The sequence below is a fragment of the Schistocerca americana genome, chromosome 2 (genome assembly GCF_021461395.2).
Source record: "Schistocerca americana isolate TAMUIC-IGC-003095 chromosome 2, iqSchAmer2.1, whole genome shotgun sequence".
Classification (NCBI taxonomy): domain Eukaryota; kingdom Metazoa; phylum Arthropoda; class Insecta; order Orthoptera; family Acrididae; genus Schistocerca; species Schistocerca americana.
In genome coordinates this window covers 352,438,509-352,456,516 of record NC_060120.1, presented here as the reverse complement: position 1 = coordinate 352,456,516, position 18,008 = coordinate 352,438,509, and the positions used below count along the sequence as shown (strand labels likewise).

Below are 18,008 nucleotides of genomic sequence, written 5' to 3'. Positions count from 1 at the left end.
TTTTTTTTTTGTGTCTGACCTACTTTGAAAGACTTTGTAGTCGATTTACTTACTACTATCGCTGTTGGAAACCAGGTGATAACCGCACAGTATTTTAGAGACGATCAGGTAATGAAAATTTAGAATAAGTAAAACAGTATCAAAAGAAGTTGTGTGGTGGAGCAGCACATGCAATTCACGCTTCCTAGATAATCGTTACTGCATAGAATAATTCTTTTGTCTGCGGCGTCTTCAGTATCCGTCTTCTGGAAATTTTGCTTGCAGTATATTTTGCAATCTTTTCGTTATGAGTTGGTGCTTGGTTTCCCGATGTTCTTTTGTTTAGTGCATTCGCCTCCTCTTAACCCTGAGAAAGCACATACCGAAACTGAGGCACTGCCGGCTGTTCATAAGCAGTGCTCGATGAAGTTATTTCGCTTTTTATTCGTTGCCTTTAATATTCTTCTCAACAGTGGTGAGTGCTGCCTGCAGAAAGCGTTTATCTTGCGAATTCGCGTGAAAGTTTGTGTTCCCTGTGAGGCCCACTACTTGGGATTAACTTGACTGCTCCAGCCAGGTGGCTCGTTGGTCTAGGGGTATGATTCCTGCTTTGGGTGCAGGAGGTCCCGGGTTCAAATCCCGGACGAGCCCTGCCATTTTGACCGTGCTGAAGCGTAGGTGGAACTCAGCCCCGGTTGCAGCTCCTCAATGAAGAGTAGACGCCTGTAATAGCACGTGGATATAACAAGAATGCGGCACCAGTAAAGTACGTAGGTGGAATTCGGTAGAAAGGCAGACGGTAATTTTGCATGCAACGGAAAACAAGGTTGTCTTTGCGGGATATGTGCACCGTGAGTGGAGATTCAGCTTAATTGTGCGACAGTCTACCCTCATCTTACTAGCGACGGCAACAACCAAGGGGTGGCATGTAAGATTGAGCGTGGCTAAGAGTTTTTCATTATTAGTTAGCATCACACTTTGACAGAGCTGTGACAAGGCGAGTAGGGTGAGCTCAGGAAAGCCAGTAGCAAGCGCACTTGAAGTAGCCCTGAAGAACCGGATTATAAATTTTGCCAGCCATAATGGAGCTAGGGGCGTTCTCAGTTACCAAATACCGGTGCAATAAGAGAGCAACAGTATTTGACAGTAAAATGACGCCCTATCCGTCTAGCATACGACATTGCTTGTCTCTGCATTCGCGGACGTGAGGTCATCTCGGAAATGAAATCCGAAATATAGATTAAAATTGTTGTGTTCCCGCCCGGGATCGAACCGGGGACCTTCTGCGTGTAAAGCAGACGTGATAACCGCTACACCACGGAAACGACGGTTCTTTTCATGTACCACCCGGAGACTCGTAATAGCAACAGTTTGTCTTCTGTGTTAGCAAGGGCATCGGCTACGAGCTCCCTCCGATTCGTGAAGTTCCTGTAGTAAAAGACGTCGATGGAAACAATCCAACCGCGACAGACAGGGAGAACGCTGGCTGAGCTGCAGCCCTACATGGTGAGACCATCAAAGGTGGCGTCATTCACATGCAGTGCGTTTTCGGAACGAATAGGCTCGTTGGTCTGGGGGTATGATTCCTGCTTCGGGTGCAGGAGGTCCCGGGTTCAAATCCCGGACGAGTCCTTGCGTTTTGTACAACGGTGTGGTAACAAATCGCATGGCGGCGGCTGTTTCGCGCATTTCCAGGCCTCCAAGTCAGCGCTAAAATCCGACAACCAGTTCTGAAACCGTTTCATGTTTCATTTGAGCCATGTGCACCCTGCTGATGGAACGTTTGAAGTTGATTTAAATGGTCACAGTAGAGATCGTAGCAAGTGTCTTGCTGAGTGGGACGAAAACGGGTTTCCGCCCGCAATCGAGCCGGGGACCTTCTGCGTGTTAGGCACGGCGCCTGGGCTCGGCGGCAGCTGCTGCTGCTCTTTCCTTCCTTACGAGATACCGTCGATTCGCGCAGTCGTTATTGCAAAAGATGTCACCAAAGGCAATCGCTTCGTTAGCGGCACTTTGCCTGGGCTCGGCGGCAGCTCTACATGGAGGCACCAGCAGCCCAGCCAGGCCGCCGCCGGCACCGGTGCGCCACAGCGCAAGGAGCCGGCGGCCGCCCTGCAATGCCCCTGTCGTTGCATATTCCACCCGCCCCATATCCTCTCCATGTCTGACTCACTACCCCAAATGACACTGCAGTCGACGTGCTTATTACTATCGCTTTTGGAAGAACCAAGGCGCAGTATTCTAGTGTCGAACCGGTACTGCAAATTGGGATTAAGCAAAAATTTATTGTGTGGTCGAGCGACAGCCTCGGCTCGCTCTTCCTACATGATCGCTTCTTGTGCGGAATAATTCCTAGCTCGCCGATGGCTTCAGAGTTGGTCTTCTCGAAGTTTTGCTTTCGCACTGCATTCCGCAATCTTTTCGTTATGAGTTGTGTGCTTCGGTTTCCCGACTTTCTTGTGTTTAGTGTGTTTGGCTTCTCTTAACCCTTAGCCACCGCTTGCCGAAATTTCCACACTATCATCTGTCGATCTGCAGAGCTCGATGAAGGCATCGCGGCCGTTCCTGAGCTCGTGGAACGGTCGAATCTGTAGTTGTTTCCAGATCTCTCCCACACAACGGCCTCCCAGAAGCTTGGATTACAGAAGTACGCCACTACTCCCAGCCGGAGATTCACGATTGAAAGCAGAATGACATGAGCTACACGCAGCTCCGATTTTTTTTTTTTTTTGTGTCTGACCTACTTTGAAAGACTTTGTAGTCGATTTACTTACTACTATCGCTGTTGGAAACCAGGTGATAACCGCACAGTATTTTAGAGACGATCAGGTAATGAAAATTTAGAATAAGTAAAACAGTATCAAAAGAAGTTGTGTGGTGGAGCAGCACATGCAATTCACGCTTCCTAGATAATCGTTACTGCATAGAATAATTCTTTTGTCTGCGGCGTCTTCAGTATCCGTCTTCTGGAAATTTTGCTTGCAGTATATTTTGCAATCTTTTCGTTATGAGTTGGTGCTTGGTTTCCCGATGTTCTTTTGTTTAGTGCATTCGCCTCCTCTTAACCCTGAGAAAGCACATACCGAAACTGAGGCACTGCCGGCTGTTCATAAGCAGTGCTCGATGAAGTTATTTCGCTTTTTATTCGTTGCCTTTAATATTCTTCTCAACAGTGGTGAGTGCTGCCTGCAGAAAGCGTTTATCTTGCGAATTCGCGTGAAAGTTTGTGTTCCCTGTGAGGCCCACTACTTGGGATTAACTTGACTGCTCCAGCCAGGTGGCTCGTTGGTCTAGGGGTATGATTCCTGCTTTGGGTGCAGGAGGTCCCGGGTTCAAATCCCGGACGAGCCCTGCCATTTTGACCGTGCTGAAGCGTAGGTGGAACTCAGCCCCGGTTGCAGCTCCTCAATGAAGAGTAGACGCCTGTAATAGCACGTGGATATAACAAGAATGCGGCACCAGTAAAGTACGTAGGTGGAATTCGGTAGAAAGGCAGACGGTAATTTTGCATGCAACGGAAAACAAGGTTGTCTTTGCGGGATATGTGCACCGTGAGTGGAGATTCAGCTTAATTGTGCGACAGTCTACCCTCATCTTACTAGCGACGGCAACAACCAAGGGGTGGCATGTAAGATTGAGCGTGGCTAAGAGTTTTTCATTATTAGTTAGCATCACACTTTGACAGAGCTGTGACAAGGCGAGTAGGGTGAGCTCAGGAAAGCCAGTAGCAAGCGCACTTGAAGTAGCCCTGAAGAACCGGATTATAAATTTTGCCAGCCATAATGGAGCTAGGGGCGTTCTCAGTTACCAAATACCGGTGCAATAAGAGAGCAACAGTATTTGACAGTAAAATGACGCCCTATCCGTCTAGCATACGACATTGCTTGTCTCTGCATTCGCGGACGTGAGGTCATCTCGGAAATGAAATCCGAAATATAGATTAAAATTGTTGTGTTCCCGCCCGGGATCGAACCGGGGACCTTCTGCGTGTAAAGCAGACGTGATAACCGCTACACCACGGAAACGACGGTTCTTTTCATGTACCACCCGGAGACTCGTAATAGCAACAGTTTGTCTTCTGTGTTAGCAAGGGCATCGGCTACGAGCTCCCTCCGATTCGTGAAGTTCCTGTAGTAAAAGACGTCGATGGAAACAATCCAACCGCGACAGACAGGGAGAACGCTGGCTGAGCTGCAGCCCTACATGGTGAGACCATCAAAGGTGGCGTCATTCACATGCAGTGCGTTTTCGGAACGAATAGGCTCGTTGGTCTGGGGGTATGATTCCTGCTTCGGGTGCAGGAGGTCCCGGGTTCAAATCCCGGACGAGTCCTTGCGTTTTGTACAACGGTGTGGTAACAAATCGCATGGCGGCGGCTGTTTCGCGCATTTCCAGGCCTCCAAGTCAGCGCTAAAATCCGACAACCAGTTCTGAAACCGTTTCATGTTTCATTTGAGCCATGTGCACCCTGCTGATGGAACGTTTGAAGTTGATTTAAATGGTCACAGTAGAGATCGTAGCAAGTGTCTTGCTGAGTGGGACGAAAACGGGTTTCCGCCCGCAATCGAGCCGGGGACCTTCTGCGTGTTAGGCACGGCGCCTGGGCTCGGCGGCAGCTGCTGCTGCTCTTTCTTCCTTACGAGATACCGTCGATTCGCGCAGTCGTTATTGCAAAAGATGTCACCAAAGGCAATCGCTTCGTTAGCGGCACTTTGCCTGGGCTCGGCGGCAGCTCTACATGGAGGCACCAGCAGCCCAGCCAGGCCGCCGCCGGCACCGGTGCGCCACAGCGCAAGGAGCCGGCGGCCGCCCTGCAATGCCCCTGTCGTTGCATATTCCACCCGCCCCATATCCTCTCCATGTCTGACTCACTACCCCAAATGACACTGCAGTCGACGTGCTTATTACTATCGCTTTTGGAAGAACCAAGGCGCAGTATTCTAGTGTCGAACCGGTACTGCAAATTGGGATTAAGCAAAAATTTATTGTGTGGTCGAGCGACAGCCTCGGCTCGCTCTTCCTACATGATCGCTTCTTGTGCGGAATAATTCCTAGCTCGCCGATGGCTTCAGAGTTGGTCTTCTCGAAGTTTTGCTTTCGCACTGCATTCCGCAATCTTTTCGTTATGAGTTGTGTGCTTCGGTTTCCCGACTTTCTTGTGTTTAGTGTGTTTGGCTTCTCTTAACCCTTAGCCACCGCTTGCCGAAATTTCCACACTATCATCTGTCGATCTGCAGAGCTCGATGAAGGCATCGCGGCCGTTCCTGAGCTCGTGGAACGGTCGAATCTGTAGTTGTTTCCAGATCTCTCCCACACAACGGCCTCCCAGAAGCTTGGATTACAGAAGTACGCCACTACTCCCAGCCGGAGATTCACGATTGAAAGCAGAATGACATGAGCTACACGCAGCTCCGATTTTTTTTTTTTTTTGTGTCTGACCTACTTTGAAAGACTTTGTAGTCGATTTACTTACTACTATCGCTGTTGGAAACCAGGTGATAACCGCACAGTATTTTAGAGACGATCAGGTAATGAAAATTTAGAATAAGTAAAACAGTATCAAAAGAAGTTGTGTGGTGGAGCAGCACATGCAATTCACGCTTCCTAGATAATCGTTACTGCATAGAATAATTCTTTTGTCTGCGGCGTCTTCAGTATCCGTCTTCTGGAAATTTTGCTTGCAGTATATTTTGCAATCTTTTCGTTATGAGTTGGTGCTTGGTTTCCCGATGTTCTTTTGTTTAGTGCATTCGCCTCCTCTTAACCCTGAGAAAGCACATACCGAAACTGAGGCACTGCCGGCTGTTCATAAGCAGTGCTCGATGAAGTTATTTCGCTTTTTATTCGTTGCCTTTAATATTCTTCTCAACAGTGGTGAGTGCTGCCTGCAGAAAGCGTTTATCTTGCGAATTCGCGTGAAAGTTTGTGTTCCCTGTGAGGCCCACTACTTGGGATTAACTTGACTGCTCCAGCCAGGTGGCTCGTTGGTCTAGGGGTATGATTCCTGCTTTGGGTGCAGGAGGTCCCGGGTTCAAATCCCGGACGAGCCCTGCCATTTTGACCGTGCTGAAGCGTAGGTGGAACTCAGCCCCGGTTGCAGCTCCTCAATGAAGAGTAGACGCCTGTAATAGCACGTGGATATAACAAGAATGCGGCACCAGTAAAGTACGTAGGTGGAATTCGGTAGAAAGGCAGACGGTAATTTTGCATGCAACGGAAAACAAGGTTGTCTTTGCGGGATATGTGCACCGTGAGTGGAGATTCAGCTTAATTGTGCGACAGTCTACCCTCATCTTACTAGCGACGGCAACAACCAAGGGGTGGCATGTAAGATTGAGCGTGGCTAAGAGTTTTTCATTATTAGTTAGCATCACACTTTGACAGAGCTGTGACAAGGCGAGTAGGGTGAGCTCAGGAAAGCCAGTAGCAAGCGCACTTGAAGTAGCCCTGAAGAACCGGATTATAAATTTTGCCAGCCATAATGGAGCTAGGGGCGTTCTCAGTTACCAAATACCGGTGCAATAAGAGAGCAACAGTATTTGACAGTAAAATGACGCCCTATCCGTCTAGCATACGACATTGCTTGTCTCTGCATTCGCGGACGTGAGGTCATCTCGGAAATGAAATCCGAAATATAGATTAAAATTGTTGTGTTCCCGCCCGGGATCGAACCGGGGACCTTCTGCGTGTAAAGCAGACGTGATAACCGCTACACCACGGAAACGACGGTTCTTTTCATGTACCACCCGGAGACTCGTAATAGCAACAGTTTGTCTTCTGTGTTAGCAAGGGCATCGGCTACGAGCTCCCTCCGATTCGTGAAGTTCCTGTAGTAAAAGACGTCGATGGAAACAATCCAACCGCGACAGACAGGGAGAACGCTGGCTGAGCTGCAGCCCTACATGGTGAGACCATCAAAGGTGGCGTCATTCACATGCAGTGCGTTTTCGGAACGAATAGGCTCGTTGGTCTAGGGGTATGATTCCTGCTTCGGGTGCAGGAGGTCCCGGGTTCAAATCCCGGACGAGCCCTTGCGTTTTGTACAACGGTGTGGTAACAAATCGCATGGCGGCGGCTGTTTCGCGCATTTCCAGGCCTCCAAGTCAGCGCTAAAATCCGACAACCAGTTCTGAAACCGTTTCATGTTTCATTTGAGCCATGTGCACCCTGCTGATGGAACGTTTGAAGTTGATTTAAATGGTCACAGTAGAGATCGTAGCAAGTGTCTTGCTGAGTGGGACGAAAACGGGTTTCCGCCCGCAATCGAGCCGGGGACCTTCTGCGTGTTAGGCACGGCGCCTGGGCTCGGCGGCAGCTGCTGCTGCTCTTTCCTTCCTTACGAGATACCGTCGATTCGCGCAGTCGTTATTGCAAAAGATGTCACCAAAGGCAATCGCTTCGTTAGCGGCACTTTGCCTGGGCTCGGCGGCAGCTCTACATGGAGGCACCAGCAGCCCAGCCAGGCCGCCGCCGGCACCGGTGCGCCACAGCGCAAGGAGCCGGCGGCCGCCCTGCAATGCCCCTGTCGTTGCATATTCCACCCGCCCCATATCCTCTCCATGTCTGACTCACTACCCCAAATGACACTGCAGTCGACGTGCTTATTACTATCGCTTTTGGAAGAACCAAGGCGCAGTATTCTAGTGTCGAACCGGTACTGCAAATTGGGATTAAGCAAAAATTTATTGTGTGGTCGAGCGACAGCCTCGGCTCGCTCTTCCTACATGATCGCTTCTTGTGCGGAATAATTCCTAGCTCGCCGATGGCTTCAGAGTTGGTCTTCTCGAAGTTTTGCTTTCGCACTGCATTCCGCAATCTTTTCGTTATGAGTTGTGTGCTTCGGTTTCCCGACTTTCTTGTGTTTAGTGTGTTTGGCTTCTCTTAACCCTTAGCCACCGCTTGCCGAAATTTCCACACTATCATCTGTCGATCTGCAGAGCTCGATGAAGGCATCGCGGCCGTTCCTGAGCTCGTGGAACGGTCGAATCTGTAGTTGTTTCCAGATCTCTCCCACACAACGGCCTCCCAGAAGCTTGGATTACAGAAGTACGCCACTACTCCCAGTCGGAGATTCACGATTGAAAGCAGAATGACATGAGCTACACGCAGCTCCGATTTTTTTTTTTTTTTTTGTGTCTGACCTACTTTGAAAGACTTTGTAGTCGATTTACTTACTACTATCGCTGTTGGAAACCAGGTGATAACCGCACAGTATTTTAGAGACGATCAGGTAATGAAAATTTAGAATAAGTAAAACAGTATCAAAAGAAGTTGTGTGGTGGAGCAGCACATGCAATTCACGCTTCCTAGATAATCGTTACTGCATAGAATAATTCTTTTGTCTGCGGCGTCTTCAGTATCCGTCTTCTGGAAATTTTGCTTGCAGTATATTTTGCAATCTTTTCGTTATGAGTTGGTGCTTGGTTTCCCGATGTTCTTTTGTTTAGTGCATTCGCCTCCTCTTAACCCTGAGAAACCACATACCGAAACTGAGGCACTGCCGGCTGTTCATAAGCAGTGCTCGATGAAGTTATTTCGCTTTTTATTCGTTGCCTTTAATATTCTTCTCAACAGTGGTGAGTGCTGCCTGCAGAAAGCGTTTATCTTGCGAATTCGCGTGAAAGTTTGTGTTCCCTGTGAGGCCCACTACTTGGGATTAACTTGACTGCTCCAGCCAGGTGGCTCGTTGGTCTAGGGGTATGATTCCTGCTTTGGGTGCAGGAGGTCCCGGGTTCAAATCCCGGACGAGCCCTGCCATTTTGACCGTGCTGAAGCGTAGGTGGAACTCAGCCCCGGTTGCAGCTCCTCAATGAAGAGTAGACGCCTGTTATAGCACGTGGATATAACAAGAATGCGGCACCAGTAAAGTACGTAGGTGGAATTCGGTAGAAAGGCAGACGGTAATTTTGCATGCAACGGAAAACAAGGTTGTCTTTGCGGGATATGTGCACCGTGAGTGGAGATTCAGCTTAATTGTGCGACAGTCTACCCTCATCTTACTAGCGACGGCAACAACCAAGGGGTGGCATGTAAGATTGAGCGTGGCTAAGAGTTTTTCATTATTAGTTAGCATCACACTTTGACAGAGCTGTGACAAGGCGAGTAGGGTGAGCTCAGGAAAGCCAGTAGCAAGCGCACTTGAAGTAGCCCTGAAGAACCGGATTATAAATTTTGCCAGCCATAATGGAGCTAGGGGCGTTCTCAGTTACCAAATACCGGTGCAATAAGAGAGCAACAGTATTTGACAGTAAAATGACGCCCTATCCGTCTAGCATACGACATTGCTTGTCTCTGCATTCGCGGACGTGAGGTCATCTCGGAAATGAAATCCGAAATATAGATTAAAATTGTTGTGTTCCCGCCCGGGATCGAACCGTGGACCTTCTGCGTGTAAAGCAGACGTGATAACCGCTACACCACGGAAACGACGGTTCTTTTCATGTACCACCCGGAGACTCGTAATAGCAACAGTTTGTCTTCTGTGTTAGCAAGGGCATCGGCTACGAGCTCCCTCCGATTCGTGAAGTTCCTGTAGTAAGAGACGTCGATGGAAACAATCCAACCGCGACAGACAGGGAGAACGCTGGCTGAGCTGCAGCCCTACATGGTGAGACCATCAAAGGTGGCGTCATTCACATGCAGTGCTGTTTCGCGCATTTCCAGGCCTCCAAGTCAGCGCTAAAATCCGACAACCAGTTCTGAAACCGTTTCATGTTTCATTTGAGCCATGTGCACCCTGCTGATGGAACGTTTGAAGTTGATTTAAATGGTCACAGTAGAGATCGTAGCAAGTGTCTTGCTGAGTGGGACGAAAACGGGTTTCCGCCCGCAATCGAGCCGGGGACCTTCTGCGTGTTAGGCACGGCGCCTGGGCTCGGCGGCAGCTGCTGCTGCTCTTTCCTTCCTTACGAGATACCGTCGATTCGCGCAGTCGTTATTGCAAAAGATGTCACCAAAGGCAATCGCTTCGTTAGCGGCACTTTGCCTGGGCTCGGCGGCAGCTCTACATGGAGGCACCAGCAGCCCAGCCAGGCCGCCGCAGGCACCGGTGCGCCACAGCGCAAGGAGCCGGCGGCCGCCCTGCAATGCCCCTGTCGTTGCATATTCCACCCGCCCCATATCCTCTCCATGTCTGACTCACTACCCCAAATGACACTGCAGTCGACGTGCTTATTACTATCGCTTTTGGAAGAACCAAGGCGCAGTATTCTAGTGTCGAACCGGTACTGCAAATTGGGATTAAGCAAAAATTTATTGTGTGGTCGAGCGACAGCCTCGGCTCGCTCTTCCTACATGATCGCTTCTTGTGCGGAATAATTCCTAGCTCGCCGATGGCTTCAGAGTTGGTCTTCTCGACGTTTTGCTTTCGCACTGCATTCCGCAATCTTTTCGTTATGAGTTGTGTGCTTCGGTTTCCCGACTTTCTTGTGTTTAGTGTGTTTGGCTTCTCTTAACCCTTAGCCACCGCTTGCCGAAATTTCCACACTATCATCTGTCGATCTGCAGAGCTCGATGAAGGCATCGCGGCCGTTCCTGAGCTCGTGGAACGGTCGAATCTGTAGTTGTTTCCAGATCTCTCCCACACAACGGCCTCCCAGAAGCTTGGATTACAGAAGTACGCCACTACTCCCAGCCGGAGATTCACGATTGAAAGCAGAATGACATGAGCTACACGCAGCTCCGATTTTTTTTTTTTTGTGTCTGACCTACTTTGAAAGACTTTGTAGTCGATTTACTTACTACTATCGCTGTTGGAAACCAGGTGATAACCGCACAGTATTTTAGAGACGATCAGGTAATGAAAATTTAGAATAAGTAAAACAGTATCAAAAGAAGTTGTGTGGTGGAGCAGCACATGCAATTCACGCTTCCTAGATAATCGTTACTGCATAGAATAATTCTTTTGTCTGCGGCGTCTTCAGTATCCGTCTTCTGGAAATTTTGCTTGCAGTATATTGTGCAATCTTTTCGTTATGAGTTGGTGCTTGGTTTCCCGATGTTCTTTTGTTTAGTGCATTCGCCATCTCTTAACCCTGAGAAAGCACATACCGAAACTGAGGCACTGCCGGCTGTTCATAAGCAGTGCTCGATGAAGTTATTTCGCTTTTTATTCGTTGCCTTTAATATTCTTCTCATCAGTGGTGAGTGCTGCCTGCAGAAAGCGTTTATCTTGCGAATTCACGTGAGCTCAGGAAAGCCAGTAGCAAGCGTTCTTGAAGTAGCCCTGAAGAACCGGATTATAAATTTTGCCAGCCATAATGGAGCTAGGGGCGTTCTCAGTTACCAAATACCGGTGCAATAAGAGAGCAACAGTATTTGACAGTAAAATGACGCCCTATCCGTTTAGCATACGACATTGCTTGTCTCTGCATACGCGGACGTGAGGTCATCTCGGAAATGAAATCCGAAATATGGATTAAAATTGTTGTGTTCCTGCCCGGGGTCGAACCGGGGACCTTCTGCGTGTAAAACAGACGTGATAACCGCTACACCACGGAAACTTCTAGGCTGTGTTCTCGACACCTGATAAAACCCGTAGGACCATTGCCGTTGTTGAGTCCAAATCACTTTGCGGAAACGCACAATGCATGTATTTCGCATTCGTGTGCAACAATCGTCACCACCGTTGACTGACTGAATGCCATGACGAATAAGAGCTGAAGAAGTCATCGGAAGCGCTCGAGGGGGAGTCCTCAGCAACATCTGCTGCTCTTTCTTTCCTTACGAGATACCGTCGATAGGCGCACTCGTTATTGCGAAAGATGTCACGAAGGGCAATCGCTTCGTTAGCGGCACGGCACCTGGGCTCGTCGGCGGCAGCTCTACATGGAGGCACCAGCAGCCCAGCCAGGCCGCCGCCGGTGCGCCATAGCGTCGCATGGGGCCGCCTCCCGCAATGTCCCCCCCTCCCTCCCCCATCAGCACTTCCATTTTTTATTTTTGCCTGAGGCCTGCCAGCAGTGAGACCGGTCTGCGCCTCTAGCTTGCGGGGCAATAAGACTGTCGTAGCGCATTGCTGATCTTAATCACCCATTAACTCACTGACAGTACCGCATATTTGTTCTTCTTTCCTTGCCACTGTGTTGTGTATGGGTCAGATCCTCGTCCTCCGATGTACGAGTATTATCTTTGAATGTTTGGATCACATCTGTGTCCACAGCCTCAATACCCTTATCTGTTGATTCCATCGAAGTATATTGATCACATACTTCTCTGCTTCCATCGTCGTTCGAGCGCTCAGTACTTCAGTTCTAACTGTCTGTTGAGGCAATGTGTGCGACTGAGTATGTGAGCCGTCATCGGAAGAAAAATCATCCGCCATTCTTGGTCTTTTAATTTTTGAGATACCACTGGCTGGTAAACCGCTTCAGTCACCAGCATGTAAGATAATGTTGGCTTCAACCGCTGTTACAGATTTTTTTTCAGAACAATTACGGGGCTTGGACAGTTTCGCTGTAGATGGCCACTGTTGTTATGTAAGTAGGTTGTCAGCGATTGGCCTGTGTACAGTCTTAGACAGAAAAACTGGCCGCCGGCCGGCCGCCACAGAGACTAAGTCCGAGTCGTTCACTTAAGGTGGCCAATAAAACTGGCCGCCCCTGATAACTCTTAAGTCCGGCCATCTGCACAATCTGGCAACACCGTAAGATGAGGAAGTGTTAGGAGGAAGTGTTGTCTACTTCCGATGTGTGCTTGCACTGTGTGAGCCCGTGGTCTAGCGGTAATAGTCGCGAATTCTAAACTGATAGTCGCCTGTTCGCGTCCACCTGTCTGTATATTTTTTTTTTTTTTACTACATTTCGGCCCTCGTATAAAGTTATGAGTCTGATTGAACATCGAAGATAATTCGCTTGACATTCTACCCACCAGCAATAACAAGTATTCCAGAAACAATTCCGCAGGACAGCTCGTGGCCGCGTCGCGATCATAACAGCTTACGCTCGAGCGTTTCCTCGCGCTGCAGCGGCTAGCCGGCTACCGGCCACCGGCTAGACGCCACCCACCGCCTGAAATCCGGCGCCGCCCATGTGAACGCGGCGCGACGCTGTCAGTATATGTTTTAACTGTCATTTTCGAATTTGAAGTTCTAGTTATCATCTTGGAGTTAAGCATTGCATTTTGCATACTTGAAAATCATGAACTACAGTTAAGCATTGTAAAATTGAGTCGCAAGTGGAAGAAGGTGTAACATCTGGAACACAACGTTTACTTTTGGTATAACAGAGGGGTGAATGCAGAGGAGGCAACTAGAAAGATTTGAACTGTGTGTGGAGCGAGTGCTTTTGGGAAAAATACGCCAGGAAAAGATATTCTTGTTTCAACAAAGATCGTTCTGGCATGAATGATTTTCCATATTAAGGAAGTCTCGACTACTGATACATGTGATAGATTACCATTTCACCATCATGCGACATTTGCAATCAACAGGCAAAGTTCAGAAGTCTGGCGTAGGAGTACTGTATGCTCTAATTCGAAACAACAAAAATCATGGAGTGACTATTATTGAACGTCATCTGGTCGCTCATTGAGCATTCGTATGCAGTACTGTTGTTGGTGACGTGTTATGATGCCTTTATCGTTAACTTCCTAAGAAGAAATGAAAGGCTGAGCCCCACCAAAAGACGTAAACTCGAGCAAAGAATAGTGTGAACATAATATTTTACATCTGATAGCTCCAAAAGTGTTTTGGGCTACGAATTCTGCCCCACGGGGTGTGTGCAACACAGCTGGAATTTGATGCCAACAACTAAGACACCTTTTGGTGGCAGTGTAAGGAAATCGAGCAACAAAACTACATCACCTTTGCTACTGCATGATGACGCACTCTGTTGATTTGAGAAACAAAACTGTCCAGGAGATTGATAGGAAAGTCGTCTCTCAGGCACTTGTATTGATAGGGAACTCCTCTCTCAAGCACTTGTCCCTCTCGTCATATATTTGTAAAATTTTACATTTCCCGCTCTTGATCGATCAACCGTCAAGGCGATTCATTTCTAGACGAAAATACTCTTACAACTACACTGGTTTAATGACATCGTTAGAACTAGTGGGTTTCTACGGGCGTAGAATTTGTAAACAACATTAGCATTGTCAGATTGTTTTAGATATCGTGAAAGAAAATTGTGCTCCTGATTAACTTCACTTTGGCGGTTGCTGATGCGTTTAGTAAACTAATGGAAAATTTAATTAAAATATTCACAATTGGCGGCCTCCCCTTGTAAGGGTTCCTGAAAGTAGCAAGACCAATTTTGCTCGAGCGTTGTCTTACGATTCCCTTATTGAGTTTGTATCTACCTGCTTGTAGCTCTGCTACAAAAGAATTAAAAATCTGGCTTTCAGCGAGTCTCGAAAGGCGAACGAAAGCAGCTTGCACCTGGTAGCCAAGCATGTTACCTCAGAACTTGTTTTTTTGCTTAAGTGGGAAGACATCCTTTTGAGGTTCAATTGTTGGTAAATGTCAGTCAGACATGTGCCGTTGGTCTAAAGGTTTCGGTGTGTTGAATTTGTACCAATGATTTTTCTACAGGTTTTTTCTGTCCCAAATAGAGAGTTGAAGTCTCCCATTAGTATTTCCACGTCATCTTGGTGAATTTTGCTCATAGTATTTAGAGTGTGTTCCAGAATTTTTCGACATTTTCGGTGTTTTTCTTATTTTCGATGTTGGTGGGGACATGTGCATTGATGAGTTCATCTTTTTTACTGGGGCTCTTAATGGGCATAGTCATAAGTCGGTTGTTGATGGGCAGGCCGTGGTGGCCGAGCGGTTCTAGGCGCTTCAGTCCGGAACCGCGCGACTGCTACGGACGTAGGTTCGAATCCTGCTTCGGGCATGGATGTGTTTGATGTCCTTAGGTTAGTTAGGTTTAAGTTCTAGGCGACTGATGACCTCCACTGTTAAGTCCCATAGTGCTCAGAGCCATTTGAACCATTTCATTGTTGATGGGTGTGATTTCTTTGACAGAGTTGATGATAGATCTGTGTTCGAGAAATTCAATGCCAAAGATTGGTACGCCTTTCGCTACCTTTTGTTGTATTTTGCTCTTGAAGATTCAATGGTTTCCGTAATGCAAGGATTCATTGTCAGTTAGTCGTGGTTCATGAAGAGCAAGGGTGAGAATTTTTTGTCGGTCGATTTCTTATGTGAGATTATTTAGTTTTCGTGTTTTGATCGATGTGTCGATGTTTAGTTTTCAAGTGCATGTTTTCTGCTAGTAGGGAAATTTACCAGAGATCTTCGATATTCTCTGCCATGCTAACCTGGACTCCCCAGAATCCGAAAATCCGACTGCCGCCTGTCGACAGGCGGGTTGTCTACCACCTGGGGTAGTGTTGACTTTGCTTGCATAGTTCATGTTTCTTTGTGTCTCATTGGTTTGGCCTGGGTGATTCCACGACCGGACAGGACCATAGGGTGTTGAAGCCTTTGCAACCAAATATTTTCAGCTGAGCTCATTGAGCTGACAGACGGTGACCAGAGTAGCGGTGATTTTCGCTCAGACGTGTCTGGATTTTGGGTTCAACGGATTGAGTAGCCGTTCAGGATTGTGTTAGTATTTGGTTCACCCCAGGTATTTGATTTCCTCGGTACCACCCACATGGGGGAGGGTTTGCCCTATCCGCCGCACTGGATTATTATTATTATTATCATTATTGTCATTATGTAATCAGCAAATCCGATATGGTGTATCTTCGAACCACTGAAATAGATGTGTATTGTTCGATTCAGTATTTCCATCACATAAATACGGGTTATAATTACGTTACATTGCTGCTAGTAGACATATTTCTCACTTTATCTTAGACAGTTGCTACCTGTTACTCCATCATAGGAATTTATGTGCGCAGCATTGTTGCAATATAGTCGTTCAAATTATACGATTTCTGTAGTTTCGTTTCGATACCAGATCGTTCTAATCGGATTCAGTCAGTCAGCCTTAATGTGGATATTCGACTACGACCCTCATCATATGATAGGCTGGGTAGACCACATTCTTAATCGGACTGTTGAATCTAGATCACTTATCTATGACAGGGTCTGAATTCTTAAACACTGTGGAAAATAATGATCCAATGTGTTTATTACAAACACGTTATTTAAATATAAATATATGAACTAACGAGATAACAGTTTATTTCCAGGAGCAGAGCCCCATCCATCATAGCAGAGCAGTGCGAGATTGGTTTCTGGGCCAAGAGAGGATAAAGCTGTTGCCGTTTGTTGCACGATCGCCGAACATCAGCCAGATAGAGAATATGTGGGTAGAAGTAACAAGGTCATTGCCATGTGGACCTACAAATACAAGCGACCTTTGGACGAATATAGAAATCGTATGGTGGGAAGTAAACCATCACGCTACACTGTCGACAACTTAATGAAATCAATGCCCCTACGCCTGCGAGAAATCTTACGTAATGGCCGTTGGTCGGTTGGTTACTAAAAGTATAGTCCACAAAACCCATGTGGACAATTTTCTGATAATCGGTCAAGCTTTGCTTTGTCGCAGCTCTTTAGCATAAAAGTCCATTTACTTTCAGTCTCCTCCTTACAATTCTTGCAATGCAAGGTAATTGAAAAATCTCATCCACTCGACGCCAACTGAGGAACTGACTGGTGCATGTGTTGTTCACCTCACAGTAGTTGTCACCCTCACTGGAATCAATGGCTGTTTGTGTGTGTGTGCGTGCGTGTGTGTGTGTGTGTGTTTTCGTGTTCACGCACAATCTGAATCAATGCTACTAACATTAGAGAGACAACCAACAATAAATATTGCATCAAATATGACTGTAAAGTATTTTAATGCGATGAAACTGAATTTTTACCCAACCCACGTCCTGCATATTACGTTAAGTAAGATGTATTAACTCCATAGTATCGTTAGCAGAGACAGTGCGCTCTTGTTGTCGAGGCTCGCGACAAGTGCAGCGATTAGTAGTGCCCAATGGCGCCGCGCTTTGTTTATGCTGTCTGAGTGTGGACACTGCAGCAGACGCTTAGCCATAAACACAAGGAAATCACCTTGTCTCTGACAGCAGTGAGCGGATATCACTGCCTGCGTGTTCTTACAGTAACCAACGTGAGAGTCTACTCACAGGTGCCATGGAGCAATTGCAACGGGTATCATGTCATTAGTCATCAGAATATCAACCAGTGATGAAATGTCCACTCTATTTGAATCCCACGAAAACAGGAACCTTATCAGAAAGGAATGTGAGGCGGTATTAAAATTTATCCAACATACAAAAATTAACTGCAGGGTTTTCAAGTATGCAGTAGCAGCACACAAGGAAATATTATGTCTTGGAAGCGTATATTTCATTTCCTCTTCTCATATTAACGCCCTTGTTTTAGTATGAAGTGAGAAAAAAAACACGAAAAACTAAAGTTCCTGAGAAGTATTTAAGTCATTATCTCTTCTCATATCACGTTTGTTTTAGTATGAAGTAAAAAAATAAATAGTTTAGAGTTCTGAAGCATAGTATGACACCAGATTCTTATCGTAGGCGCTATCGGAAACGCAAAAACAGGGAGCTGTCCATCCTTTTGTCCAACAGGCTGTTTCCTTTCATGCCTTACGCTTGCTAGGAGATTCTTATTTAAGGACTTGTGGGCATCAAGTTCTTCAGCAGAATAACCCTTATCTTATTACGCTAATTACGGTACGGAAAAAAATGCAACAGAGACGAGTTCCCCTGAAGCAGTGAGGATATTTGCACATGTTTGTATTCAGCAATGACTGCCAGCTGCCACAACACTTCACAGAAACCATGCGGCAGGCAACACAACTGTGCGTGCGCTTCAGACTTCATTCAGTAAGCCGTCAGGAGATGGATGGAAACGTCAAATTAACGTCGCTTTCCGAGTCGTACTCAATCCAGAATGAGGTGTTATTAAGGTAGTTGAGCGTTCTAGCAATTACACTTTCATAATTCCAATATGAGTATCCCGACAGCCAAAAGAACCCGTTAGTGTGAAACCATCGGGAACTGCATTAATAGCAAACTGCAAGAACTTGAGGCAATACGTCGAC

At 47.1% G+C, this 18,008-nt stretch overlaps 12 non-coding genes across 12 annotated transcripts; 7 read left to right on the top strand and 5 right to left on the bottom strand.

The window, feature by feature from the left end:
* Nucleotides 1-558: 558 nt before the first annotated feature.
* On the top strand, nucleotides 559-630 carry Trnap-ugg. Its single transcript has one exon. It is a non-coding gene; the product is annotated as a tRNA-Pro (tRNA).
* Nucleotides 631-1,231: 601 nt separating this feature from the next.
* Trnav-uac lies at nucleotides 1,232-1,304 on the bottom strand. Its single transcript has one exon. It is a non-coding gene; the product is annotated as a tRNA-Val (tRNA).
* A 235-nt stretch (nucleotides 1,305-1,539) lies between these two features.
* Nucleotides 1,540-1,611, top strand: Trnap-cgg. Its single transcript has one exon. It is a non-coding gene; the product is annotated as a tRNA-Pro (tRNA).
* Nucleotides 1,612-3,258: 1,647 nt separating this feature from the next.
* Nucleotides 3,259-3,330, top strand: Trnap-ugg. Its single transcript has one exon. It is a non-coding gene; the product is annotated as a tRNA-Pro (tRNA).
* A 601-nt stretch (nucleotides 3,331-3,931) lies between these two features.
* Nucleotides 3,932-4,004, bottom strand: Trnav-uac. The gene has a single exon. It is a non-coding gene; the product is annotated as a tRNA-Val (tRNA).
* Nucleotides 4,005-4,239: 235 nt separating this feature from the next.
* Trnap-cgg lies at nucleotides 4,240-4,311 on the top strand. The gene has a single exon. It is a non-coding gene; the product is annotated as a tRNA-Pro (tRNA).
* A 1,646-nt stretch (nucleotides 4,312-5,957) lies between these two features.
* Nucleotides 5,958-6,029, top strand: Trnap-ugg. The gene has a single exon. It is a non-coding gene; the product is annotated as a tRNA-Pro (tRNA).
* A 601-nt stretch (nucleotides 6,030-6,630) lies between these two features.
* Nucleotides 6,631-6,703, bottom strand: Trnav-uac. Its single transcript has one exon. It is a non-coding gene; the product is annotated as a tRNA-Val (tRNA).
* A 235-nt stretch (nucleotides 6,704-6,938) lies between these two features.
* On the top strand, nucleotides 6,939-7,010 carry Trnap-cgg. The gene has a single exon. It is a non-coding gene; the product is annotated as a tRNA-Pro (tRNA).
* A 1,649-nt stretch (nucleotides 7,011-8,659) lies between these two features.
* On the top strand, nucleotides 8,660-8,731 carry Trnap-ugg. Its single transcript has one exon. It is a non-coding gene; the product is annotated as a tRNA-Pro (tRNA).
* A 601-nt stretch (nucleotides 8,732-9,332) lies between these two features.
* On the bottom strand, nucleotides 9,333-9,405 carry Trnav-uac. The gene has a single exon. It is a non-coding gene; the product is annotated as a tRNA-Val (tRNA).
* Nucleotides 9,406-11,407: 2,002 nt separating this feature from the next.
* Nucleotides 11,408-11,480, bottom strand: Trnav-uac. Its single transcript has one exon. It is a non-coding gene; the product is annotated as a tRNA-Val (tRNA).
* Nucleotides 11,481-18,008: the final 6,528 nt, after the last annotated feature.